Raw genomic sequence first — 18,499 nt, 5'->3', positions numbered from 1 at the left:
CGCAACTGCCAGCACCTCTCCCCCAGAAAAAGACTCATATATTTAAGAATGACTTCCCAGGGCCCCAGGGCACGCCAAGCCTGCATTTTTACAAGGCGGGATCCTCCTACACGAATGTCCTTTTCTGCTAAATGGATCTAAATGGCAAACTGTACTGGCAGCGGTCAAGAACACCAGGGTCAGCCGGGACGCAGACAGCAGCATCCTGCCATTTTGCTGACCTAAGGATAAAGGCAGCCCGGGTTTTCTATTACGCTTCATCTTGATCCTAGATCCAAACCAGCTAGTTGTTTACACTCCCGCCAACCAGTCGCAGCAAGGCTGGCATCAGCGTGTTTCCCATTTCTTCCCTTCTTCACAAAAGCCAGAACACAGATCCCAGTAGACAACCATCTCGCTGCCCACGCCTCCACAGAGTCACGAAATAGACTCGCCCTGTGCACCTTTCGGCCTGTTCAAGGGAAGCCTGTTTGTTAGCTGGGGTTACAGCTACGTTTCAATCTGGAGCTGAGTTCAGGGAGATACTAGGACACAGTGAGAAGAAAAGAAAGAATGAACAGAAGGGCCCAACGGACGGAGGTCATGAGCTCAACTTTCTTGTCCCGCTTTCATGCTGGGACCTGTTCACTCGTGGCAGGGTCACCCATAAAGCCCCTGTGCTGCTCTCTTACGTTGCATCCCAGAGGAACAACGAGGATTTTCTCCCCTACAGGACAGAACAGTCTATAAAGACTTACTGTTGTGTGCAGTCCAAGCTACTAAAAGTATAGATTTTCTGTGCTCTGGACTCATGTATCAAGAGCTAGCAGCCCTTCATGGGAACAGTTCTGCAAACCTCAGTCATAAGTGTTTTGGTCTTCTTGGTTCTTCCTCTCCTTTTCTAATTTAAGGAAGACAAAATCAAGAAAACCCACTATGGTAGAGCCCCTGGGAGGCTGAAATGTGAAACACAGGGCACACACACCTTAGGGAACTGAACCAGAAAACCGCAAAACATAGAAGCTGTGTAAACTGTAAATTACAATAAATCCCAGCTCTCCCACAAACTAACTGTGTAGAGGAGTAGAATTTTGTGTTGGTGAGAGCCTGCGCTCTGGAATCAGACACACGAAATTTAAATATCTACCTCCCTGCACTTCTGTTCCCTCCGTTCCCTCCGTCCCATAAAATGGGGCAATGGTGGCGCCTCCCTTATAGGGCTGTGGTGAAGATTAACGACAATGAGTGATTTGTCTTTTTGTGTTGAATTGTAAATGTACTTTATATCTGGATGCTATGCCCTTAACAGATATTTGATTTGTAAATATTTTCTCCCATTCTATAGGCTGTCTTTTCACTTTCTTAATACTGTCCTTTAATGTACATAAGTTTTTAATTTTGATGAAGTCCAATTTATGCATTTTCTTTTGTTACTTATGCTTTTGCTTTCATGTCTAAGAATCCACTGCCAAAAACAAAGTGATGGAGATTTCGCTCTATGTTTTCCATTAGAAGTTTTATAGACTTAGCTCTTATATTTAGGTCATTGAGTATTTTGAGTTGATTTTTGTATAAAGGTATGCAAATGTGTAAGTAGGGATTAAACTTAAACATGTAGATATCTGGTTGTCCCAACACCACTGGTTGAACAGACTATTTTTTCCCTATTGACTGATCTTAGTACTCTTATTGAAAATAAGTACCACACTATTTTGATTACCATAGTTTAGTAGTAAGTTTTAAAATCAGGAAGTGTGAGTCCTTCAACTTTGTTCTTTTTTTTTTTGGATGGTGTCTCACTCTGTCACCCAGGCTGGAGTGCAATGGCACAATCTCGGCTCACTGCAAGCTTCGCCTCCCAGGTTCACACCATTCTCCTGCCTCAGCTTCCCAAGTAGCTGGGACTACAGGCGCCTGCCACCACATCCAGTTAATTTTTTGTATTTTTAGTAGAGACGGGGTTTCACCATGTTAGCTAAGATGGTCTCGATCTCTTGGCCTCGTGATCCACCCGCCTCGGCCTCCCAAAGTGCTGGGATTACAGGTGTGAGCCACCACACCCGGCCTCAACTTTGTTCTTTATCAGTTGTTTTGGCTATTTGGGGCCCCTTGCAATTCTGTATGTATTTGAGAGTCAGCGTTTCCATTTCTGCAAGAAACACATTTAGAATTTTGATAGATATTGCATTGAATCCGTTGGTCACTTTGGATAGTATTGTCATCTTACCCATAAGAAGTCTTACAATCCATGAGTAGGGATTTCAATTTACTTATGTCTTCTTTGATTTCTTTCAGCAGTGTGAAATGTTTTTTAGTTTTCAGTGTATATGTTTTCACCTCTTCGGTTAAATGTATTCCTAGGTGTGTTATTCTTCTAAATGCTATTAAAAATGGAATCATTTTGGTAATTTCAAATTGTTCACTGCTGGTGTAAAAACACACAACTTATTTTTGCATGTATCCTGTGACTTCACTGAACGTATTAGTTCTAGATTTGTTCTTTGTGAATTCTTTGAAATTTTCTATATCTAGGACCACATCACCTGCAACAGAGATGGTTTTACTTCTTTCTTCTCTATTCAGATGCCGTTTACTTCTTTTACTTGCGTAATTGCTCTGGCTAAGACTTCCAGTACTGTTAAATAGCCATGATGAAAGTGGGCATCCTTGTCTTGTTCCTGATGTTTGAGGAAACGCTTTCAAGTCTTGCCATTGAACAGGATGCTAGCTGTGGGTTTTTCACAAATGTCCTTTAACATATTGAGGCAGTTCCCCTCTATCTCTAGTTTCCTCAGTGTTTTCACCATGAAAGAGTGTTGGAATGAATGTGTCAATACTTTTTCAGCATCAATCAAAATGATCCGGTGGTGTTTTTCCCTCACTCTATTAATATGGTGTATTACATTGATCCATTTTAGTATGTCAAACTATCCTTGCACTCCTGGAATAAACCCCATCTGGTCATGGTGTATAATCCTTTTAATACACTTCTGGGTTCAGTTTGCTAGTATTTCATTCAGGATTTTTGCTTCTATATCATAAGGGATATTGGTCTATAGTGTTCTTACAATATCTTTGTCAGGCTTAATCAGTATAATGCTGGCCTCATAAAATAAATTAGATGTATTCCCTCCTCTTCTATATTTGGAAGAGGTTAAGAGCAACTGATGTTATGCTTCTTTAAATGTTTGGTAGAATTTGCCAGTAGAGCCATCTGGTCCTGAGTCTTTCTTTTGGGAGGTTTTTGATTACTGATTCTCCTTACTTGTTTTAAGTTTATTCAGATTTTTTGTTTCTTTGTGAGACAGTTCGGTAGTTTGTGTGTCTAGGAATTTGTCTATTTCCTCTAGATTATCTAACTTGTTGGCTTACAAATGATCATAGTATTCTCTTATAATCTTTTTCATTTCTGTAAGGTCAGTAGTAATGTCCCATTTTTGTTTTTAATTTTAGTGATTTACTTCGACTCTTTTTTTCTTAGTAATGTAGCTTAAGGTATGTTGATTTTGTTGATCTTCAAAGAACCGACTTTTGGTTTCACTGATTTTCCCTATTGTTTTTCTATTCTCTATTTCATTTCTCTTCACTCTGTATTTCCTACTATTTGTAACTTTTGAGTTTATTTTACTCTTCTTCTTCTAGTTCCCTATGTTGTAAAAGTGGGTTATTGATTTGAAGTCTTTCTCTCTTTTTAATGTAGGTGTTTATGGCTATAAGTTTCCCTCTGAGCACTGCTCTGAAGTTTTGAAATGTTGTGCTTTTGTCTTCGTTCATCTCAAGGTAATTTCCAATTTCCATTTTAATTTCCTCTTTGACTGTTGGTTGATTATGAGTCTACTCATTTTTATAATATTAAGAGAAAAACTTCCAATGTCTTAAGCCCTCAGGATTAATTCGTTCTGCTTTTTGCATCCAAGTTCCTCTTGTTAGGGCCCATTCTTGTCACTGGTTAACCAGGAAGCACAGTACCTTTGTTATTTTTAATAGGGACCATAAAATATTACGTTAAAAATAATTATCAAAGGTAAAATCAACTCTCATACAGATATAAAATGAACATGTTAAAAATTTTATTGACTTCATTATTAATTAGGAAATTAATAGAATGTTACCACCAGTTAAAAGGAGAAGTCAGAGAAGCATAAGTATATATGGAGTAAAGAAATGTTGAAATGAATTTACAAATATGAACTTGGCTTTTCCTACGGCTTGGAGGGGGCCATCTTAGCCATGCCAACAGACATTTTTGCCTGTCTACAGGCAATAATATTATTTTGTGTTGCTACCAATTATCCACAACTTACAGAGGTATGAAATTGATCAAAGGCTACAATCAGATACCTTGGAAGGGTATGCTGTACACAATGCATAGTTTTCCACTGGAAATATTCAGTAATGTTTTCTGCTAATTCCAAATTTCCTCCGACTATGACACAGAAAATAAAAAGAGAAAAGCTAAAGGTGTGGAATCAGAAAAGAAAGTCATGGAGGCAACTCCACCACTAAATAAAAATGTAAACTAAAATGAGGAAAGATGAATGCGTCCACTGTGCCTACAGGGTCGTACAGAGGAGGTAAGTGGAGCCTGGGACCACAGAAGATGGGTGAGGGGATGGCAGTGAAGTGAGTCAGCTGCCCACCTTCCCAACAGGCACAGACCGCACCCGGGAGTCTACAGTTATATCTGTCTGCAAACTGAGACCAACACTCAAAAGAGTGAGGTCCTGGCGGTGCCTAAGGCAGACAAATAAACAGACTTGGCTGCAAGATGGCGAAACATGGTGCTGCGGTGGCTTCAGCCAAGGTCTCCCTGTGGCTTCCCAGAGGGTGCTGGTGACTCAGAGTGTGTCAGGGATGACTAACAACTGGTTTTGCATGTGGCCTGAGAACGCAGATCCCCTGAAGCCCCAGGACAGGAAGCATATTCGGAAGGGCCAGACCCAGAAGATTTCCCAAACCCACCCAGCACCCAACTGCATGTCCATCTGGGAGCTGTGACAGGGTGGCAGCTCGGGTGCTACCTCCCTAACCAACTAGCCCTCCAGTGAATCAACCCACCAGGAAATCTAGAAAATAACAGTAACTTTAAATACTTTTCAGTTAGGCACTATGTAAACATTGAGGTATTATTATCTGAATTAAGGCAATACTTTATTTTCAAGTGATGGAGATGTTTATAATCCAGGTATTACGCTGTTTATTTTCAGTAACACATATTGCTTTATAGCTTTCAAGTACATTTAAGTTATTTGTACATCTGTTAATCATTCTTCCTCAGGTGCTGGTCATGCCTATACAGGGAAGGTGACCAGACAGAACTGAAGATATACAAATCAAAAAACTCAAGAAAATAAATTATTTCAAGCAAAACTTTTTCAATCAAAAGTCAGTCTAGGGGCTGAATTCTTAAAGCTTTGCCACATGTCCTCATTTCCCTTGGTACAATGGCATTTCAGAGCCTGTTGACACCGCTTTCTAAATGGACAAGTCCAAACTGTGTTTGCTACAGTCCAAGAATATCAACATGTTGAAAGACAGCTTTGGGTTTTTAAAGTCCTGCTATACTTCACTTGCGACTCTGAAACACATTCGTGCTTTAGTGGACTGGATTTTTTTAGAAAAAGAAGAAGGAAAAGGAGAAGGAGAAAGGGCCACTTTGCGGCTCCACCTCTGTACCACTTGCTGCTGTGAGTTTCCCTGTTCCTTTTGGCCAGGGAGAAAGCACTCTCGCCAGGCCAAGCCAAACTGTCCGGAGAAGGCTGTCTGCACTGCTCAGCAGTAAAAGAGAAGGATTTCATTCCCTTGCCTTCCCACATCAAAGAGGGCACTCAGGGAGGAAATAAACTGTAATTGGGCATGAGCCAGCCATCAGACAGCCCCCTTCCTCAGCCTTCCCCATCCCCGTCCCTCCGAAATAAAATAAATGGACATTATCCTCATCTACAACATTTATGAATAAAAACATCTTTTATTAGAAAACAAAAAGCCACAAAGAAGAAAACGCATAGAACGTCCCTAGCGTGGAAACAGGCCAAGCCAAGCAGCCCCCACACTCAGGCTGGCGCTGAGAACTGAGGTCCCTTCCTGTCTGCTTGAACGGGACTTGCTATTCCTCTGTCTCATTAGCATGTCTTTGCTCTTCCGGACCATCCGCCCAGACAAACGGGAGGACTGTTCCTGCCAGCAACTTCCCTGAAGGCCCATCTACTCTTCAGTAGGAAGCAGTAGAAGTTTGCCCTTGGAGTCGTTGAAGTCCTTGAAACCCTTGTTTGCTGTTTCCACCAACTGCGCTGCAGTATCGCGATTCTTACCCAATCCTCACCAAGAGCCTGCTTTGAAAGACCGCCTTTCATCAAAGTTGCAATTCTCAATCCAGTCTGACCTTGCCTTTCCACTCAGAGACCTGCCAGCGCTTTGCCGGGTGGCCTTCCCGGAGACCACAGTGACAGTCAACTCAACTCTGTCTTCTCAACGGCCTGTGCTGGGAGGGCTGGAGACACCGTGAGGCAGGACAAAGGGCAGAGAGCAGCAGCCCTGTGACACCACAGGCCAGGCAGCCACTTTGGGAAGCCTCTGACTCACTTTCCCTGGCTCCCTCTGGGTCCCTGGGGACGCTACCACACCAGGAAACCTGGATGAGGCAGTGGATGAGGGGTATGTCCCACTCATAAAGGAGACAGAGGAACCACACCGGAAGTGAGGCGAGCATTTCCAAATGAAATCTCCACCCTGGGTGGCAGGCCTGGGTTCACGGGAAAAGTCAAGTGCCCCTGGGGGGCTGCTGGAGCAGCAGGATGGCCTAGCAGTAGCCTCCACCCCTGCCCACAGCCCTGAGATCCAGCCGAGGGCTGCCATGGACACGTACGTGCTGCACACAGGCTGAGAGAGGCTGGCACTGGTGCAGGACAAGGGGTCCTACCGGCCCCTTCCTCCCAGCACAGAAAGGACTTCCCACTGGACAGATGGTGCACAGCTGGCAGGAAAGCTCCATCAGCTCTGACTCTGTGACTCCAGCCCTAGTGATACATCCACAGTGGTTTTGTCTTGGTCACTTAGCACCGACACACCAACACCCAATTCTGAAGTTTGCCACAATCCAGGGGCACCCAGAGCAGTTGCCTCTTTTTTTTTTGAGATGGAGTTTTACTCTGTTGCCCAGGCTGGAGTGCAGTGGCGTTATCTCGGTTCACTGCAACCTCTGCCCCCCAGGTTCAAGCGATTCTCCTGCCTCAGCCTCCCGAGTAGCTGGGATTACAGGCAGCCGCCACCACACCTGGCTAATTTTTGTGTTTTCAGTGGAGACGGGGTTTCACCATGTTGGCTGGGCTGATCTCGAACTCCTGACCTCAAGTGATCCGCCCACCTCGGCCTTCCAAAGTGCTGGGATTAGAGGCGTGAGCCACCGTGGTGGGCCTCGAGCGGCTGCCTCTTACGCTATGCAGCGCACAAGGCCCCCGCAGGAGCCGCCAGCCTCAACGCAGCCCTGCCAGGGGTTTTCCCAAGTCCAGCATCTTACACGATAGGGTCTTGCTTTAAGAACCCAGAGGCCACTTACTACAAGCACGGAAGGCACTGCAGTGTGCGCTGCTACTGCGGACCATATCAAAGCCCCCTGGAGGCACCTCTGCCGTTAGAGACCCCTGTGCAGCAACTTCCATATGTCATTTCCCAAGAAAACCTGTTTTTCTGTTTGCCCCCTTTATTCTAGCATTGGTATGATGTGGACAGAAGTCGTCCGAGCATAGTATGACCTGCTTCTGGGTAACATTAACCCACCAAAAGCATTTTTTTTTCTTTTTTGAGATGGAGTCTCACTCTGTCACCCAGGCTGGAGTGCAGTGGTGCAATCTTGGCTCGCTGCAACCTCCACCTCCCGGGTTCAAGCAATTCTCTTGCCTCAGCCTCCTGAGTAGCTGGGATTACAGGTGTGCGCCACCACACCCAGCTAATTTTTGCATTTTTAGTAGAGACAGGGTTTCACCATGTTGCCAGGCTGGTTTCGAACTCCTGACCTCAAGTGATCCACCATCCTCAGCCTCCCAAAGTGCAGAGATTACAGGCATGAGCCACCATGCCCAGTCAAAATAATTTTAAATTTTGCATTTGGAGAAGCATAAATAACTTTACTGTAAAGAGGTGTCATCTTGATGCAATAATGCAAATTAAATCAGGTTCTGAGCAAACTAGCTTGTTTCACTGGACGCATTAGGTAAGTAGATGGTTTCTATGATTCATCCTAGAGAAGAAGGAACAAATGAACTTTTACTGAAAACTTATCACATGACTGGCATCATCCTGGATGTTCTCACAACACTTGTTACAATGGCTTTGTGAGATAGTTATCATTACCAGTGAATCGGCACGTCAGAGAGGCTCAACAGCGCAACTGAAAGGCACACAAACAGTAAGTGAGGAGTCACGATTCATCCGTTAGGCTGGTCTAACTAGAATCATGGAGCTCCTCTCGTCACCCCAGGGTCTAAGGTAAGAATCAGCTGCAAGTTTGCAGATCAAAGCTCTAGTCAAGGAAGACACAACTGGCCTGGCAGTGTCCTCATTGGAAAATAAAAGATGCTTAGGAGAGAAATTGCTGGGGCTCTGTGATACTCACTCTCCCTTGCAACGATTAGAAAAAGAACCCTGAGTTTTAGCTGGGCTCTTGGTTACCCAGCTTACAATGACATTTTCCCATCTTCCTTGCAGTCAGGGGTGGCCATGTGACCAGGTGCTGGCACACAGGACAGCAGAGCATACAATGTGATGACCCCACAAGCCACCAAACGAGCCCTGAACCAGACACGAAGAGAACTGAAAAAGCTGAAGTCACTGTACTCTGCGATCTCCTGTTTCAGCAGCTTAGCCTGTATCCTCATCAACGCGGTGTATCTAAGAAACTTAAAAACCTGTGCTTTACTCTCCATAGGCTGAGGTCATCTGGATAGTTTGTTTGATTTACTTTTTTTTTCTTTTAGCACATTACATCTTCCCAAGCGGTAAATTCATTCTGGACCCTGAGTCTGAATTCGTACTAATTCTTTTTTTTTTTTTTTTTTTTTGAGACGGAGTCTCACTTTATCGCCCAGGTTGGAGTGCAGTGGCGTGATCTTGGCTCACTGCAAGCTCCGCCTCCCAGGTTCACACCATTCTCCTGCCTCAGCCTCCTGAGTTGCCGGGACTACAGGTGCCCACCACCACACCCAGCTAATTTTTTTTTTTTTTTTAATTTTTAGTAGAGACGGAGTTTCACTATGTTAGCCAGGATGGTCTCGATCTCCTGACCTTGTGATCTGCCCGCCTGAGCCTCCCAAAGTGCTGGGATTATGAGCGTGAGCCACCGTACCCGGCTGAATTCTTACAAATTCTAAGGCAGTGAAATCCAAATTTACGAGATTTATTTATATAGTATGCCACTATATCATGCATTACAATCCGTTTCTTTAAACTCATATTCTTTCCAATGTTTTTATTTGGAACATGCCACCTGAGTAGAAAAACAAAATGTTTTTTCTCCCACTCTACTCTCACAACACAAAATGTTTCTGTGACCAAATGTACAGGAGGATTTCCCCCACACATCAAGCAAGCCATTGATTCTTCAGCGGACACCAGCTGAGTCTTCTCTCGTTCAACTCAATTGTGAAGCTACCTGCCTGGAGATAATGTCAGATCCCACAGTGGGAGGCTGAGTCCTACAAGGAGGCCTTCTCCCACTCCAGAGGCCCAGCACATGGAGGAAGGTGTCCTGTGCTTCTGACTGATTGGCTGCAAATCAGGGTTCCCATGACCCCTTACTCAGATATGATTAATTTGCTAGAGTGGCTCACAGAACCCTGGGAAACACTTACTGACGTTCACCAGTTTATTATAAAGGATGTTACACAGGATGCAGATGAAGAGACTTGCAGGGCAAGGCATGTGGGAAGCGGCGTGAACTTCCATGCCCTCCCCAGGGCGCCCCTGCACCACCCACCAGGAGCCTCCACATGTTCAGCTATCCAGAAGCTCTCCGAACTCACCTTTTCGGGTTTTTATGGAAACTTCATGATGCAGGCATGCCTGATTAAACCAGTGGCCACTAGGGATCAACTCAACCTTCAGCCCCTTCCCTTCCCTGGAAGTCCCTTCCCCGGAGGTTGGTGGTGGGACTAAAAGTCCCAACCCTCCCATCTTGCCTTGGTCTTTCCCGTGTCCAGCCCCATCCTAAAGCTGCCAACCTGGGGGCTGCCCGCTATCAGTCAATCACGAGCAGGCAAAAACTGCTCTTCACTCCAGAGATTCTAAGGGTTTTAGGAAACAGGGATGAAGACCAAATACACATTTCACAGTATCCCACCACTCACCCCACATGTAGCTCCTCGCCAGGGGGTCTGTCTGCCACGCTGGTCTTGCAGTGGCCCAGGCGTCATTAAGTCATTGGAACCAGGACTGTGCTGGCACTATTGCCTTCCACGTTGCAGTTGGCCTTCAGCTGCTGCGTCCACGCTCACCCATTAAAGGCCCGTGGGGTTGCCACAGCAGCAAGCATCATTTAAATGCCGGCCGGCTGGCTGCCTGCCAGAACCACGTTGTTGGTAAGCCTGTCTTGTTGGTTAGCGTGGGAGGCAGACAAAACTCTCTTTATGACCATTCAGTAACAAGAGCTTTTAAAAGAAGCAGAAGGGGGTGGGGTATCTATTAGAACCCTCTGACCTATTTAGAGACCCCTGCTTGGTTTCCTTATGCCATGGACTATTTCAGCCCCTCCATGCATAACCAACCATCATTACTTGAGATTATATAATGGGCATAGGACAATTTTCTCTAGCCTGCAATTTTCTGCCTTCGTGACAACCTATTACCAATCCAAGATTGATTCACTGTGACACCTGGTGCTAACCCATGACCAGAATAATAAACACAAGCAATTCACTGTGGCGACTCATTTCTGCAGAAGAGCCGCAGGAGAGGAGCACAGTCATCTGCTCATTAGTGTAGCAGATAAGTAACTACATTATTTCCCCACCCAACACCAAGCAGTGTATGGAAAACAAATAGTTTCACAAAGGAAAAACAGCTTTATACTCTAAATATTGAACTGCAGATGCCCTATTATACCACCGACTCAGCCTCTACTACAACGTAAATTTATATTCTATATAACAATATATTTATATTACATATTATATCATGTATGTTACATGAGGAAACTGCGTGTGGGTGTGTGTGTGTGTGTGTACACGTATGTGTGAGTGTCACCTGCTACAGAGGCATAGTTGGGGTGAATCTTAAATTGAAACAGATGGAATCGCCAGCTATGCTGACAGAAGAGACTGCTATAGAATTAAACTGGCATATGAAACTGTGCTTTTTATGGTATCTGATTGGAATTTTTATGGGCTTGACCTTGTCGCAGGGGCAGAATCTGTCATCCATGGAAAGTCATAAAGCTGAGTCACCTTGGCACACTGTTCAAAACTCATTAACCGATCCTCTGCTAGACACAGAAATCCATTGATCCATTTTTTAAATTGGTACATAAAACATTTATAAGTGTAAATATGTAATAAATTTTAATAGCTATTTGAAAGAGATAATACATATTTGAAAACAAAAATAACGAGTCCTTGCCCCTACCACCCAATTACATCCGAGAACACTCACACCAAAAGCTTTTCAAATGACAGGGGCAAACTTGGAAATTTACCACAGAAGAGTACTGTGCTTTTAAAATAAATTAGCATCTTCTAATACAAATTACACATAATTTACAAAGCAAGTTCTTTTTACCACCACAATCTGAAGGCTTTTTAGAAACTGTAGGCATAACTCACTCAAGACTTCTATTGCTTTCGGCAAATCTTATTATTAATAAACACTTGCTGAATTGACTTTGGATATTTGATGTGATATTACACAACGAGGAAATAATCACAAAATACTCCCAAGAGGAATGCCATTATTTTGATGTACAGAGTCATCAAGGGGTTTACAAATGAACAAAACCAAATTCACATACACTGGGAAATCTCAGCACTGCCAATCAACAAATGAAAAAAAGGGAGGTGGGAAGGCAGGGCCTTCCCCACAGTCACCAGAGAAAGTCCCTGCGCTCCAGCATCCAGCACCCTGAGCATCATCTGAGAGGCAGGTCCAGCCAACTCCGGTCCTCAAAGGTCTGGACAGGGAACGAGATTAGCAGCAAAAGTGGGCAGTGCAATTCTAGGGCAACCGTTTTAGGTTTAGGATCTAAATGCTAGAATCAAAAGGAAATGTTTTCAGGCTAGGCGTGGTGGCTCACATCTGTAATCCCATCACTTTGGGAAGCTGAGGGGAGAGGATCACTTGAGGCAAGCAGTTCAAGACCAGTCTGGGCAACCTAGAAAGACCTTCTAAAAATTTTTTCTAACAAAAAATTAGCCAGGCATGGTGGTGTGTACCTGTGATCCCAGCTACTCAGGAGGCTGTGGCAGAAGGGTTGTGTGAGCCCAGGAGTTCCAGACCAGCCGGGGCAACCTAGTGAGATGCCATCTCTGCAAAAATTTTTAAAAATTAGCTAGGCGTGGTGGTGCATGTCTGTTGTCCCACCTACTCAGGAGGATGAGGCAGGAGGATCCCTTGTGCTCAGGAGTTCAAGACTGCAGTAAGCTATGACCTCACCGTGGCACTCCAACCTGGCTGACAGCAAGACTCTGCTTAAAGAAAAACATGTTTTCATATTGGCAGAGAAGATGTTACTGATATTCTACATCAAAATGATAATGAAAGAAAAATTGCCCTCTGCCCAAGCTGATCTTGAACTCCTGGGTTCAAGCGATCCTCCCACCTCAGCCTCCCAAGCAGCTGGGATTATGGGGCATGCACAATGGTGCTCAGCTTACCCATTTTTAAAAGAAGAAATAGGCGCTCAATACCTTAAGAGACTTTGTAGAAACCTTCCTCTTTCGTCTGGCATGCCATCCAGACTGAGGAAAAGCTGGAAACTTCAGGGCCACGTGAGCCACAGCCACAGCCACATCACCAAGTGCGGAAGCAGCGTGGAGGCTGTGGTAATGCTGGTGGTGTGCATCACCACAGGATCAACTTTGACAAATGTCACCCAGGTTATGTGGGAAAGTAGGTGTGAGGCATTACCACTTAAAAAGGAAACAGAGTTTCAGCCCAATTGTCAACTTTGACAAGCTGTGGACTCTGGCCAGTGAGCAGACACAGGTGAATGCTAAAAACAAGACGGAGGGCTGGGTGCGGGGGCTCACACCTATAATCCCTACACTTTGGGAGGCCAAGGCAGGCGGATCACTTGAGGTCAGGAGTTCGAGACAGTCTGGCCAACATGGTGAAACCCCGTCTCTACTAAAAACAAAAGAATTAGGCAGGCGTGGTGGCGGGCGCCTATAATCCCAGCTGCTTGAGAGGCTGAGACAGGAGAATCACTTGAACCTGGAAGGCAGAGGTTGCAGTGAGCCTAGATTGCGCCACTGCACGCCAGCCTGGACAACAGAGAGAGACTCCATCTCAAAAAAAAAAAAAAAAAAAACCCACCACCACCTCCAAGAGGCTCCTCCCATCACTGCTATGGTACAACTAGGCTACGACGAAGTTCTGTGAAAGGCAAAGCTCCCAAAGCAGGCTGTCTTCGTGAAGGCCCAATTCTGATGAGCTGAGGAGAAGATTAAGAATGCTGGGGGGCCTGTGTCCTGGTGGCTTGAAGCCACATGGAAGGAGGTTCATTAAATGCTAAATACTTTTTAAAAACAAAACAAAAAGAAACGGATATGGAGAGAATAAAGCCACACACAACTTGTCTCTCATCTGGCACACAGTGCTGAGGTGCCAGAGGCTCGAGTCCTTCCCCGCCCCGCTGCTTCCCCACAGGGGTGGCTCCTCGGGCCCTGCTTTGTCCATCCTGTCTGGGGTCTTTTCTGCACCCTGCCTGCCTCTCCTTACTGCTGTTCCTCACCTTCACTGACAATTCACCCCTCCACGCCTGCAGACAGCCTCCCCAGGCTGCCACGTGCACGTCTTCAAGCCGCTTGCCACATTTCCCACCTGTCCCCAGCCGCACTCACCTTGTGAAGGTCTGAGCCCCGTGGAGCCAGCGTTAGAAACAGACCTTAGGTCCAACTCCTCATCTGGCTCTCCGATTTCAAACACTTAGACTTAAACTTACATAAAAGGCCAGACTATTTTGAACTATTCTTTCCAACAAATTTGAACAAACGTATGAGGTTGAAGCCTACCCCAAAAGAAAGAATGCTTCAAAGCACCTTCAACATTTCATTTCAATGTTCACTAGCCTAGATCTTCTAAGAGCTTTACACGGGAAAGACAAAGCAATGACTTTTCTAGCTAAACATTAAAAGACTGCTTGAAATTACAAAGACATGCAGTCAACTCAGGTGCCCATCAACAGTGGACTGGATAAAGAAAATGTGATGCATTTACACCATGGAATACTATGCAGCCATAAAAAAGATAATGTCCTTTGCAACATGGATGGAGCCGGAGGCCGTTATTTTAAGTGAATTAATGCAGGAACAGAAAACTAAATACCACATGCTCTTACTTATAAGTAGGAGCAAAACCTTGGGTACATTCGGACACAAAGATGGGAACAATAAACACTGGCGATTCCAAAATGGGGGAGGGAGGGAGGAGAGCAAGGGTTGAGAAACTACGTATCAGGTACTATGAGGTACTACGTTCGCTACTTGGGCAACAGTAACATTAGAAGCCCAAACCTCATCATTATACAATATGTCCATGTAATAAACCTGCACATGTATCTCCTGAATCTTAAAAAAAAAAAAAAAAAAAAAGCCTGCCAGGGATGCTTCCTATTGGGTGGCTCCCAGCAGGTGCTTGGCAGACATCACTCAGCCCAGGACCACGCCTGCCGTCTCCCTCCACCACTGATCAAAATGTTCCCGTGTAAAATGCTATGCTGGGCTTTAGAAAATGCCTTCGTGTCCATGCCCCCGTGAAGTGGCCACTCAGCTCTGTTGAAACACCTCTTATGACAAAGAATTCAAAAGTCCCATACTCGAAGCTCCTCAGCCATTTTTCAAATGTCGCCAAAGCAGTCGCATGACATCCAGCACCACACCAGAGCCCTCAGCCCTGGAACCACCCTCCAGGTACAACAGTGCCTCAGGGATAAGGACTTCCCCCTTCCTTGTTCAGGACACTCACACTCCAGTAAACTAAACCGGAGAGCGGGCCGGCCTTGGTCACAATCATCCTCTCGGCTCACCCTTAGCTCACTCACAACTTAAACTCTTGAGTTTTAGCCCATGTGCTCCTAGTTAGCTATGTAATGCATCCTGTCCCTGTTCAGAAAGGCAGCGGGCGTGACGGCTTCACAGCACAATCGCTGGAGTCCATGGGCCAGGAGGTAAGCACAGGTCCTGCCATTTACTGGCTGCCGGGCCCTGAGCAAGTATTTCACTTCTCCAGGCTTCCATCTCAATTGCACAATAGGGACAGGAAGGGCAACACCTCACAAGGCTGTGACAGTGCAGGGAAGGAGTTCGTCCAGTGTCAGTATTTAGAGTGCGACAGATACTAGCTCTTATGTACCTGAGGACCTGAGTGCATGACCTTAGTTTAGCCTGCCTGCCTGCCTTCCTTCCTTCCTTCCTTCCTTCCTCCCTCCCCCTCACCACCCTGCTGCCCAGCTTTCATCTCACGTAACTGGGCACAGGTTCCCGACTATGGGGGGCATGCCTCTGCCATATAACAGAACACATTTTCTCCCCTCTTTGCCTTTGTATTAATAGATACTCCCCTCCTTTCAGTTAGGAGGAATTTGACCCATGCCAGCAAAATTCACCTATTTTTCAGGCCCTCCCTTCCCAGTAACTACGCCTCCTATTTTTTTCTAGTCTCCTCTTTCTAATAGCTACTGCCTCAAATTTCAAGGATCACTAGAAAACAATGGTACAAGGTCTCTGAGGGAGTCTATGAGGGAAGGATGGGCAAGGGTTTGCAGACAACGGAGAGGCTGGCTGCAGAAGGGCTGCAGATGGTGTCTGAGCCCAAGAACCTCATCAACAGAGCAGGGAACCAAGGCCGTGGTCCTAGCAGTCTTGTCCACACCCACCTGTGGACCGAATCCTGGAGGGAACCAGGGCCCAGGAAAATGGAATGAAGCTTGGAGTTTGGGCTGGGTCTCCAGGCAGAGAATAGGAATGAGAATTCTAGGCCGAGCTATTAAGCAGAATGAAGGAGAACCTGGGCTTCCAGAATGCCTGTGGATACTGAATGCCTGTGGATACTAATAATGATTCAATGATTGTGATAGAGTCAAGACATTAGTGTCCTATCAAAGCCTTCCTAATGTGCATCCATGGAGGATAGGCAAGGGTTTGTCCCTCAGAGCATACACCATATATGCCACATCTGCACACGTCAGATGGTTCTAACCTGGTGGGAGGAGTGACGCCCTCACAGCTCACTGTTTGGGAAGAGGAAGGATCCAGGATCTAGGATCATTTCCAATATATTGCATGTTAAACTCAATTTATTCCTAACTTGTAGACTCACAGTTCCCACTGACTTAGCAATTTCTGGATTAGCTCCAAAGGAAGTGATCCCACTCACAACAAAGTGGAAAAAATAAAGATTTACAGCATGGACAACGCCCAAGTGCTGTGTGCAGTGGAAACTGTCTAAGCCACCATTCCATTTGCTTGTTTTCTACCGCTGATCCAAACACATCAGAATCCAGAGCCAGGTGCCACCCGGTGAAAGCTCAGCTCATCACCACTGCTGCCCTTAACCCACCCTCAAGTTTCAGTCCTGCAGCAGCCACCCAGTGAATTCAATACAGGTCATGCTCCAGGTTATTATGCTCAGCAAGAGGAGCATTAGCACAGACGACGAAAACTCGCAGGAACTCAGCACCCAGCAAAACTCTCGTGGGTTTACAGTGGCTCAAACAATACTGTTGCATGAGGAAAGCAATGCGTTCATTCAGACTCCAGCCCACGGTGTTGAAGGCACCCTGCAAAGTTCAGCGCCAACCAGCTGATTCCTTCAGGGAATTTTTAAATTCGCCTGAGATGTTGTCACTTTATCATGACAGTGAAGGGGAGAAGGGAAAAGAAAGTCCTTGCTAGGGAGAGGTGAGAGACACGGCTGTGGTGGAAAGCACGGGCTCTGGTGTCAGACCAGCCTGCGGACAAGTGCCAGCACCCACCTTCTCACTGCATGCCCGCACCTAACCCGCTAACAGGGCCGTTGTGAGGACCAGAGATTGTGAACAGAGCACCAAGCGTGAACTAATGTCACCACTGGGTCTAACGTATTCTGTGGGAGGATTCTGCCCTCTGCTCACCTAGCTGCAGCCCTGCCCTGCTGCAGTGGGTGCAGGACTTGGGCCTCTGCCACTGGGGAAGTTTCTCTGGAGAGAGAGCAGACCTAGGGCTCTGATGAAACCCCTGCCCCAAGGCCCAGCCTCAGCCAGTAACAGGCCCTCTCCTTGTTGCCCGCATGCGTGTGGCTCCACGTCCCCCTGGACGCAGATGGTCTGGTACCTGCACAGGCAGGGCAGAGACCATGCCGGATGAACCCAAGAGCTCTGAGGGCATTACAAGTGGCCGGTGCTCATGGGGAGAGGAATGGCACAGCTGAGGGAGATGCAGGCACGGCTGAGGGAGATGGAGGCACGGCTGAGGGAGATGGAGGCACGGCTGAGGGAGATGGAGGCACGGCTGAGGGAGACGGAGGCACAGCTGAGGGAGATGGAGGCACGGCATTGTTCATCCTTTGTGTCTTCTGCATTTTGTCCTCTGCACACATAAATATATAAAACGGAAAGTGAATGAAAAATGCAAACCTACCTTTGCAAATGGGTGCAAATTAAAACTTGTCTGAGTTCAATTCCCATCTGTTTCGGGGAGGAGCTTATTATCATAGATGAAAAAGCAAATTCAGGCCAGGCATGGTGGCTCATGCCTGTAATCCCAGCACTTTGGGTGCTGAGGCAGGCAGATCACTTGAGGCCAGGAGTTTGACACCAGCCTGGCCAACATGGCAAAACCCCATCTCTACTAAAAATACAAAAATCAGCCAGAGTGGTGGCACACGCCTGTAATCCCAGCTACTCAGGAGACTGAGGCAGGAGAATCACTTGAACCCAGAAGGCAGAGGCTGCAGTGAGCTGAGAGCACACCACTGCACTCCAGGCAGGGTGACAGAGTGAGACTCTGCCTCAAACTTTGTAAAATACTAAGACACTAAATGCATATTTTAAATTTGCCCATTAAGTTTCGGGCTGGGTGAGAAATTAGTAAAAAAATATTTCCAAATAACATGCAGAAGTTGTTTTTAAACTTAAAATCTCGTATTTTAGCTACACCCACAGCGATACTGTAGAGAGGAGCTGGATTTTGGTGTATCTGAATGGCTCAGATTATGTTCTTCCAAAAGAGATATTTTACGTACGATCATTTTTTATATGAAGCATATGAAAAATCACCCAGAATCTACCACATATTTACCACTCAAACAAATGTCCATCTTGAGATCTGTCATTCAACAC

The 18,499-nt window shown here is 45.9% G+C and overlaps 1 protein-coding gene and 1 pseudogene across 1 annotated transcript in view; one reads left to right on the top strand and one right to left on the bottom strand.

Moving 5' to 3' along the window:
* Positions 1 to 18,499, bottom strand: part of RAB31 (RAB31, member RAS oncogene family) — a 150,780-nt gene that overhangs the window by 109,756 nt on the left and 22,525 nt on the right. The gene's annotated exons all lie outside the window — the stretch shown is intronic.
* LOC111553608 lies at positions 12,909 to 13,689 on the top strand (annotated as a pseudogene).

This window comes from Piliocolobus tephrosceles, chromosome 18 (assembly GCF_002776525.5).
Source record: "Piliocolobus tephrosceles isolate RC106 chromosome 18, ASM277652v3, whole genome shotgun sequence".
NCBI lineage: Eukaryota > Metazoa > Chordata > Mammalia > Primates > Cercopithecidae > Piliocolobus > Piliocolobus tephrosceles.
The sequence above is the reverse complement of the archived record's forward strand: the minus strand, read 5'-3'. Positions and strand labels throughout refer to the sequence as shown.